We start from the raw sequence: 11066 nt of genomic DNA, 5'->3' as shown, positions 1-11066 counted from the left end.
GTAAAAAAATAAGAGTAATACATTTACATTTACTAATCGAAAGCAAAGTGGCGCAGTGAAAGCGTGCTGGGCCCATAACCCAGAGGTCCATAGATCGAAACTACGCTCTGCTATCTATAACATCCTGTTTTATACACTTAAACTCATAGTAAAATAATAAAAGTAATAAATTTACATTTACTAATCGAAAGCAGAGTGGCGCAGTGGAAGCGTGCTGGGCCCATAACCCAGAGGTCCGTAGATCGAAACTACGCTCTGCTATCTATAACATCCTGTTTTTATACATTTAAACTCATAGTAAAATAATAAAAGTCATACATTTAAATTTACTAATCGACAGCAGAGTGGCGCAGTGGAAGCATGCTGCGCCCATAACCCAGAGGTCCGTAGATCGAAACTACGCTCTGCTATCTATAACGTCCTGTTTTATACACTTAAACTCAAAGGAAAATAATAAAAGTAATACATTTACATTTACTAATCGAAAGCAGAGTGGCGCAGCGGAAGCGTGTATGGCCCATAACCCAGAGGTCCGTAGATCGAAACTACGCTCTGCTATCTATAACATCCTGTTTTATACACTTAAACTCAAAGGAAAATAATAAAAGTAATACATTTACATTTACTAATCGAAAGCAGAGTGGCGCAGCGGAAGCGTGCATGGCCCATAACCCAGAGGTCCGTAGATCGAAACTACGCTCTGCTGTCTAAACCATCCTGTTTTTATACGCTTAAACTCATAGGAAAATAATAAAAGTAATACATTTACATTTACGAATCGACAGCTTAGTGGCGCAGTGGAAGCGTGCTGGACCAAAAACCCAGAGGTCCGTAGATCGAAATTATGCTCTGCTATCTATAACGTCCTGTTTTTATGCACTTAAACTCATAGAAAATAATAAAAGTAATACATTTACATTTACTAATCGGAAGCAGAGTGGCGCAGTGGAAGCGTGCTGGGCCAATAACCTAGAGGTCCGTAGATCGAAAATCGCTCTGCTATATATAACATCCTGTTTTTATACACTTAAACTCATAGAAAATAATAAAAGTAATACATTTACATTTACTAATCGACAGCAGAGTGGCGCAGTGGAAGCGTGCTGGGCGCATAACCCAGAGGTCCGTAGATCAAAACTACGCTCTGCTATCTATAACGTCCTGTTTTTATACACTTAAACTCATAGTAAAATAATAAAAGTAATACATTTACATTTACTAATCGACAGCAGAGTGGCGCAGTGGAAGCGTGCTGGGCCCATAACCCAGAGGTCCGTAGATCGAAAATACGCTCTGCTATCTATAACATCCTGTTTTTATACATTTAAACTCATAGAAAATAATAAAAGTATTACATTTACATTTACTAATCGACAGCAGAGTGGCGCAGTGGAAGCGTGCTGGGCCCATAACCCAGAGGTCCGTAGATCGAAACTACGCCCTGCTATCTATAACGTCCTGTTTTTATACACTTAAACTCATAGGAAAATAATATAAGTAATACATTTACATTTGCTAATCGACAGCAGAGTGGCGCAGTGGAAGCGTGCTGGGCCCATAACCCAGAGGTCCGTAGATCGAATCTACGCTCTGCTATCTATAACATCCTGTTTTTATACATTTAAACTCATAGAAAATAATAAAAGTAATACATTTACATTTACTAATCGACAGCAGAGTGGCGCAGTGGAAGCGTGCTGGGCCCATAACCCAGAGGTCCGTAGATCGAAACTACGCCCTGCTATCTATAACATCCTGTTTTTATACATTTAAACTCATAGAAAATAATAAAAGTAATACATTTAAATTTACTAATCGAAAGCAGAGTGGCGCAGTGGAAGCTTGCTGAGCCCATAACCCAGAGGTTCGTAGATCTTAACTATGCTCTGCTATCTATGACATCCAGTTTTGATACACTTAAACTCATAGGAAAATAATATGACTAATACATTTACATTTACTAATCGACAGCAGAGGGGCGAAGTGGAGGCGTGCTGGGCCAATAACCCAGAGGTCCGTAGATCGAAACTACGCTCTGCTATCTATAACGTCCTGTTTTTATACACTTAAACTCATAGGAAAATAATATAAGTCATACATTTACATTTACTAATCGACAGCAGAGTGGCGCAGTGGAAGCGTGCTGGACCCATGACCCAGAGGTTCGTAGATCTTAACTATGCTCTGCTATCTATGACATCCAGTTTTGATACACTTAAACTCATAGGAAAATAATATGACTAATACATTTACATTTACTAATCGACAGCAGAGGGGCGAAGTGGAGGCGTGCTGGGCCAATAACCCAGAGGTCCGTAGATCGAAACTACGCTCTGCTATCTATAACATCTTCTTTTAATACACTTAAACTCATAGGAAAATAATATAAGTCATACATTTACATTTACTGATCGACAGAAGAGTGGCGCAGTGGAAGCGGGCTAGATCAATAACCCAAAGGTCCGTGGATCGAAACTCCACTCTACTACCTATAATATCCTGTTTTTATACACTTAAACTCATAGGAAAATAATATAATACATTTACATTTGCTAATCGACAGCAGAGTGGCGCAGTGGAAGCGTGCTGGGCCCATAACCCAGAGGTCCGTAGATCGAAACTACGCTCTGCTATCTATAACATCCTGTTTTTATACACTAAACCTCATAGTAAAATAATAAGAGTAATACATTTACATTTACTAATCGACAGCAGAGTGGCGCAGTGAAAGGGTGCTGGGCCCATAACCCAGAGGTCCATAGATCGAAACTACGCTCTGCTATCTATAACATCCTGTTTATACACTTAAACTCATATTAAAATAATAAAAGTAATACATTTACATTTACTAATCGACAGCAGAGCAGCGCAGTGGAAGCGTGCTGGGCCCATAACCCAGAGGTCCGTAGATCGAAACTACGCTCTGCTATCTGTAACATCCTGTTTTTATACACTTAAACTCATAGTAAAATAATATAAGTAATACATTTACATTTACTAATCGACAGCAGAGTGGCACAGTGGAAGCGTGCTGGCCTATACCTAGAGGTCCGTAGATCGAAACTACGCTCTGCTATCTATAATATCCTGTTTTTATACACTTAAACTCATAGTAAAAAAATAAGAGTAATACATTTACATTTACTAATCGAAAGCAAAGTGGCGCAGTGAAAGCGTGCTGGGCCCATAACCCAGAGGTCCATAGATCGAAACTACGCTCTGCTATCTATAACATCCTGTTTTTATACACTTAAACTCAAAGGAAAATAATAAAAGTAATACATTTACATTTACTAATCGAAAGCAGAGTGGCGCAGCGGAAGCGTGCATGGCCCATAACCCAGAGGTCCGTAGATCGAAACTACGCTCTGCTGTCTAAACCATCCTGTTTTTATACACATAAACTCATAGGAAAATAATAAAAGTAATACATTTACATTTACGAATCGACAGCTTAGTGGCGCAGTGGAAGCGTGCTGGACCAAAAACCCAGAGGTCCGTAGATCGAAATTATGCTCTGCTATCTATAACGTCCTGTTTTTATGCACTTAAACTCATAGAAAATAATAAAAGTAATACATTTACATTTACTAATCGGAAGCAGAGTGGCGCAGTGGAAGCGTGCTGGGCCCATAACCCAGAGGTCCGTAGATCGAAACTACGCTCTGCTATCTATAACCTCCTGTTTTTATACACTTAAACTCATAGTAAAATAATAAAAGTAATACATTTACATTTACTAATCGACAGCAGAGTGGCGCAGTGGAAGCGTTCTGGGCCCATAACCCAGAGGTCCGTAGATCGAAAATACGCTCTGCTATCTATAACATCCTGTTTTTATACACTTAAACTCATAGAAAATAATAAAAGTAATACATTTACATTTACTAATCGACAGCAGAGTGGCGCAGTGGAAGCGTGCTGGGCCCATAACCCAGAGGTCCGTAGATCGAAACTACGCTCTGCTATCTATAACATCCTGTTTTTATACATTTAAACTCATAGAAAATAATAAAAGTAATACATTTACATTTACTAATCGACAGCAGAGTGGCGCAGTGGAAGCGTGCTGGGCCCATAACCCAGAGCACCATAGATCCAAACTACGCTCATCTAATTATCACATCCTGTTTTCATACACTTAAACTCATAGAAAATAATAAAAGTAATACATTTACACTTACTAATCGACAGCAGAGTGGCGCAGTGGAAGCGTGCTGGGCCCATAACCCAGAGGTCCGTAGATCGAAACTACGCTCTGCTATCTATAACATCCTGTTTTTATACATTTAAACTCATAGAAAATAATAAAAGTAATACATTACCATTTATTAATCGACAGCAGAGTGGCGCAGTGGAAGCGTGCTGGGCCCATAACCCAAAGGTCCGTAGATCGAAAATACGCTCTGCTATCTATAACATCCTGTTTTTATACATTTAAACTCATAGAACATAATAAAAGTAATACATTAACATTTACTAATCAATAGAAGAGTGGCGCAGTGGAAGCGTGCTGGGCCCATAACCCAGAGGTCCGTAGATCGAAACTACGCTCTGCTATCTATAACGTCCTGTTTTTATACATTTAAACTAATAGGAAAATAATAAAAGTAATACATTTACATTTACTAATCGACAGAAGAGTTGCGCAGTGGAAGCGTGCTTGGCCCATAACCCAGAGGTCCGTTGATCGAAACTACGCTCTGCTATCTATAACATCCTGTTTTTATACATTTAAACTCATAGAAAATAATAAAAGTAATACATTTACACTTACTAATCGACAGCAGAGTGGCGCAGTGGAAGCGTGCTGGGCCCATAACCCAGATGTCCGTAGATCGAAACTACGCTCTGCTATCTATAACATCCTGTTTTTATACATTTAAACTCATAGAAAATAATAAAAGTAATACATTTACATTTACTAATCGACAGCAGAGTGGCGCAGTGGAAGCGTGCTTGGCCCATAACCCGGAGGTCCGTTGATCGAAACTACGCTCTGCTATCTATAACATCCTGTTTTTATACATTTAAACTCATAGAAAATAATAAAAGTAATACATTTACACTTACTAATCGACAGCAGAGTGGCGCAGTGGAAGCGTGCTGGGCCCATAACCCAGAGGTCCGTAGATCGAAACTACGCTCTGCTATCTATAACATCCTGTTTTTATACATTTAAACTCATAGAAAATAATAAAAGTAATACATTTACATTTACTAATCGACAGCAGAGTGGCGCAGTGGAAGCGTGCTTGGCCCATAACCCAGAGGTCCGTTGATCGAAACTACGCTCTGCTATCTATAACATCCTGTTTTTATACATTGAAACTCATAGTAAAATAACAAAAGTAATACATTTACATTTACTAATCGACAGCAGAGTGGCGCAGTGGAAGCGTGCTGTGCCCATAACCCAGAGGTCCGTAGATCGAAACTACGCTCTGCAATCTATAACATCCTGCTTTTATACATTTAAACTCATAGAAAATAATAAAAGTAATACATTTACATTTACTAATCGACAGCAGAGTGGAACAGTGGAAGCGTGCTGGGCCCATAACCCAGAGGTCCGTAGATCGAAACTATGCTCTGCTATCTATGACATCCAGTTTTTATACACTTAAACTCATAGGAAAATAATATGACTAATACATTTACATTTACTAATCGACAGCAGAGGGGCGAAGTGGAGGCGTGCTGGGCCAATAACCCAGAGGTCCGTAGATCGAAACTACGCTCTGCTATCTATAACATCCTCTTTTAATACACTTAAACTCATAGGAAAATAATATAAGTCATACATTTACATTTACTGATCGACAGAAGAGTGGCGCAGTGGAAGCGGGCTAGATCAATAACCCAAAGGTCCGTGGATCGAAACTCCACTCTACTACCTATAATATCCTGTTTTTATACACTTAAACTCATAGGAAAATAATATAATACATTTACATTTGCTAATCGACAGCAGAGTGGCGCAGTGGAAGCGTGCTGGCCTATACCTAGAGGTCCGTAGATCGAAACTACGCTCTGCTATCTATAACATCCTGTTTTTATACACTAAACCTCATAGTAAAATAATAAGAGTAATACATTTACATTTACTAATCGACAGCAGAGTGGCGCAGTGAAAGGGTGCTGGGCCCATAACCCAGAGGTCCATAGATCGAAACTACGCTCTGCTATCTATAACATCCTGTTTATACACTTAAACTCATATTAAAATAATAAAAGTAATACATTTACATTTACTAATCGGCAGCAGAGCGGCGCAGTGGAAGCGTGCTGGGCCCATAACCCAGAGGTCCGTAGATCGAAACTACGCTCTGCTGTCTAAACCATCCTGTTTTTATACACTTAAACTCATAGGAAAATAATAAAAGTAATACATTTACATTTACGAATCGACAGCTTAGTGGCGCAGTGGAAGCGTGCTGGACCAAAAACCCAGAGGTCCGTAGATCGAAATTATGCTCTGCTATCTATAACGTCCTGTTTTTATGCACTTAAACTCATAGAAAATAATAAAAGTAATACATTTACATTTACTAATCGGAAGCAGAGTGGCGCAGTGGAAGCGTGCTGGGCCAATAACCTAGAGGTCCGTAGATCGAAAATCGCTCTGCTATATATAACATCCTGTTTTTATACACTTAAACTCATAGAAAATAATAAAAGTAATACATTTACATTTACTAATCGACAGCAGAGTGGCGCAGTGGAAGCGTGCTGGGCCCATAACCCAGAGGTCCGTAGATCAAAACTACGCTCTGCTATCTATAACGTCCTGTTTTTATACACTTAAACTCATAGTAAAATAATAAAAGTAATACATTTACATTTACTAATCGACAGCAGAGTGGCGCAGTGGAAGCGTGCTGGGCCCATAACCCAGAGGTCCGTAGATCGAAAATACGCTCTGCTATCTATAACATCCTGTTTTTATACACTTAAACTCATAGAAAATAATAAAAGTAATACATTTACATTTACTAATCGACAACAGAGTGGCGCAGTGGAAGCGTGCTGGGCCCATAACCCAGAGGTCCATAGATCGAAACTACGCTCTGCTATCTATAACATCCTGTTTTTATACATTTAAACTCATAGAAAATAATAAAAGTATTACATTTACATTTACTAATCGACAGCAGAGTGGCGCAGTGGAAGCGTGCTGGGCCCATAACCCAGAGGTCCGTAGATCGAAACTACGCCCTGCTATCTATAACGTCCTGTTTTTATACACTTAAACTCATAGGAAAATAATATAAGTAATACATTTACATTTGCTAATCGACAGCAGAGTGGCGCAGTGGAAGCGTGCTGGGCCCATAACCCAGAGGTCCGTAGATCGAATCTACGCTCTGCTATCTATAACATCCTGTTTTTATACATTTAAACTCATAGAAAATAATAAAAGTAATACATTTACATTTACTAATCGACAGCAGAGTGGCGCAGTGGAAGCGTGCTGGGCCCATAACCCAGAGGTCCGTAGATCGAAACTACGCCCTGCTATCTATAACATCCTGTTTTTATACATTTAAACTCATAGAAAATAATAAAAGTAATACATTTAAATTTACTAATCGAAAGCAGAGTGGCGCAGTGGAAGCTTGCTGAGCCCATAACCCAGAGGTTCGTAGATCTTAACTATGCTCTGCTATCTATGACATCCAGTTTTGATACACTTAAACTCATAGGAAAATAATATGACTAATACATTTACATTTACTAATCGACAGCAGAGGGGCGAAGTGGAGGCGTGCTGGGCCAATAACCCAGAGGTCCGTAGATCGAAACTACGCTCTGCTATCTATAACGTCCTGTTTTTATACACTTAAACTCATAGGAAAATAATATAAGTCATACATTTACATTTACTAATCGACAGCAGAGTGGCGCAGTGGAAGCGTGCTGGGCCCATAACCCAGAGGTCCGTAGATCGAAACTACGCTCTGCTATCTATAACATCCTGTTTTTATACATTTAAACTCATAGAAAATAATAAAAGTAATACATTTACATTTACTAATCGACAGCAGAGTGGCGCAGTGGAAGCGTGCTGGGCCCATAACCCAGAGCACCATAGATCCAAACTACGCTCATCTAATTATCACATCCTGTTTTCATACACTTAAACTCATAGAAAATAATAAAAGTAATACATTTACACTTACTAATCGACAGCAGAGTGGCGCAGTGGAAGCGTGCTGGGCCCATAACCCAGAGGTCCGTAGATCGAAACTACGCTCTGCTATCTATAACATCCTGTTTTTATACATTTAAACTCATAGAAAATAATAAAAGTAATACATTACCATTTATTAATCGACAGCAGAGTGGCGCAGTGGAAGCGTGCTGGGCCCATAACCCAAAGGTCCGTAGATCGAAAATACGCTCTGCTATCTATAACATCCTGTTTTTATACATTTAAACTCATAGAACATAATAAAAGTAATACATTAACATTTACTAATCAATAGAAGAGTGGCGCAGTGGAAGCGTGCTGGGCCCATAACCCAGAGGTCCGTAGATCGAAACTACGCTCTGCTATCTATAACGTCCTGTTTTTATACATTTAAACTAATAGGAAAATAATAAAAGTAATACATTTACATTTACTAATTGACAGAAGAGTTGCGCAGTGGAAGCGTGCTTGGCCCATAACCCAGAGGTCCGTTGATCGAAACTACGCTCTGCTATCTATAACATCCTGTTTTTATACATTTAAACTCATAGAAAATAATAAAAGTAATACATTTACACTTACTAATCGACAGCAGAGTGGCGCAGTGGAAGCGTGCTGGGCCCATAACCCAGAGGTCCGTAGATCGAAACTACGCTCTGCTATCTATAACATCCTGTTTTTATACATTTAAACTCATAGAAAATAATAAAAGTAATACATTTACATTTACTAATCGACAGCAGAGTGGCGCAGTGGAAGCGTGCTTGGCCCATAACCCAGAGGTCCGTTGATCGAAACTACGCTCTGCTATCTATAACATCCTGTTTTTATACATTGAAACTCATAGTAAAATAACAAAAGTAATACATTTACATTTACTAATCGACAGCAGAGTGGCGCAGTGGAAGCGTGCTGTGCCCATAACCCAGAGGTCCGTAGATCGAAACTACGCTCTGCAATCTATAACATCCTGCTTTTATACATTTAAACTCATAGAAAATAATAAAAGTAATACATTTACATTTACTAATCGACAGCAGAGTGGAACAGTGGAAGCGTGCTGGGCCCATAACCCAGAGGTCCGTAGATCGAAACTATGCTCTGCTATCTATGACATCCAGTTTTTATACACTTAAACTCATAGGAAAATAATATGACTAATACATTTACATTTACTAATCGACAGCAGAGGGGCGAAGTGGAGGCGTGCTGGGCCAATAACCCAGAGGTCCGTAGATCGAAACTACGCTCTGCTATCTATAACATCCTCTTTTAATACACTTAAACTCATAGGAAAATAATATAAGTCATACATTTACATTTACTGATCGACAGAAGAGTGGCGCAGTGGAAGCGGGCTAGATCAATAACCCAAAGGTCCGTGGATCGAAACTCCACTCTACTACCTATAATATCCTGTTTTTATACACTTAAACTCATAGGAAAATAATATAATACATTTACATTTGCTAATCGACAGCAGAGTGGCGCAGTGGAAGCGTGCTGGCCTATACCTAGAGGTCCGTAGATCGAAACTACGCTCTGCTATCTATAACATCCTGTTTTTATACACTAAACCTCATAGTAAAATAATAAGAGTAATACATTTACATTTACTAATCGACAGCAGAGTGGCGCAGTGAAGGGGTGCTGGGCCCATAACCCAGAGGTCCATAGATCGAAACTACGCTCTGCTATCTATAACATCCTGTTTATACACTTAAACTCATATTAAAATAATAAAAGTAATACATTTACATTTACTAATCGGCAGCAGAGCGGCGCAGTGGAAGCGTGCTGGGCCCATAACCCAGAGGTCCGTAGATCGAAACTACGCTCTGCTGTCTAAACCATCCTGTTTTTATACACTTAAACTCATAGGAAAATAATAAAAGTAATACATTTACATTTACGAATCGACAGCTTAGTGGCGCAGTGGAAGCGTGCTGGACCAAAAACCCAGAGGTCCGTAGATCGAAATTATGCTCTGCTATCTATAACGTCCTGTTTTTATGCACTTAAACTCATAGAAAATAATAAAAGTAATACATTTACATTTACTAATCGGAAGCAGAGTGGCGCAGTGGAAGCGTGCTGGGCCAATAACCTAGAGGTCCGTAGATCGAAAATCGCTCTGCTATATATAACATCCTGTTTTTATACACTTAAACTCATAGAAAATAATAAAAGTAATACATTTACATTTACTAATCGACAGCAGAGTGGCGCAGTGGAAGCGTGCTGGGCCCATAACCCAGAGGTCCGTAGATCAAAACTACGCTCTGCTATCTATAACGTCCTGTTTTTATACACTTAAACTCATAGTAAAATAATAAAAGTAATACATTTACATTTACTAATCGACAGCAGAGTGGCGCAGTGGAAGCGTTCTGGGCCCATAACCCAGAGGTCCGTAGATCGAAAATACGCTCTGCTATCTATAACATCCTGTTTTTATACACTTAAACTCATAGAAAATAATAAAAGTAATACATTTACATTTACTAATCGACAACAGAGTGGCGCAGTGGAAGCGTGCTGGGCCCATAACCCAGAGGTCCATAGATCGAAACTACGCTCTGCTATCTATAACATCCTGTTTTTATACATTTAAACTCATAGAAAATAATAAAAGTATTACATTTACATTTACTAATCGACAGCAGAGTGGCGCAGTGGAAGCGTGCTGGGCCCATAACCCAGAGGTCCGTAGATCGAAACTACGCCCTGCTATCTATAACGTCCTGTTTTTATACACTTAAACTCATAGGAAAATAATATAAGTAATACATTTACATTTGCTAATCGACAGCAGAGTGGCGCAGTGGAAGCGTGCTGGGCCCATAACCCAGAGGTCCGTAGATCGAATCTA

At 39.3% G+C, this 11066-nt stretch overlaps 3 non-coding genes across 3 annotated transcripts in view; all 3 read left to right on the top strand.

Annotated features, from left to right (window-relative positions):
• The first annotated feature begins 1524 nt into the window (after positions 1–1524).
• Positions 1525–1596, top strand: Trnam-cau (transfer RNA methionine (anticodon CAU)). Its single transcript has one exon. It is a non-coding gene; the product is annotated as a tRNA-Met (tRNA).
• A 5705-nt stretch (positions 1597–7301) lies between these two features.
• Trnam-cau (transfer RNA methionine (anticodon CAU)) lies at positions 7302–7373 on the top strand. The gene has a single exon. It is a non-coding gene; the product is annotated as a tRNA-Met (tRNA).
• Positions 7374–11004: 3631 nt separating this feature from the next.
• The window catches only part of Trnam-cau (transfer RNA methionine (anticodon CAU)), a 72-nt gene continuing 10 nt past the window's right edge, over positions 11005–11066 (top strand). Inside the window, exon 1 of the tRNA in view lies at positions 11005–11066. This exon is cut by the window's right edge and continues 10 nt beyond it. This is a non-coding gene — a tRNA (tRNA-Met).

The sequence above is a fragment of the Euprymna scolopes genome, chromosome 4 (assembly GCF_053919585.1).
Source record: "Euprymna scolopes isolate OS-2025 chromosome 4, ASM5391958v1, whole genome shotgun sequence".
NCBI classification, from domain to species: Eukaryota; Metazoa; Mollusca; class Cephalopoda; order Sepiida; family Sepiolidae; genus Euprymna; species Euprymna scolopes.
This window is presented reverse-complemented; position numbering and strand designations above follow the sequence as displayed.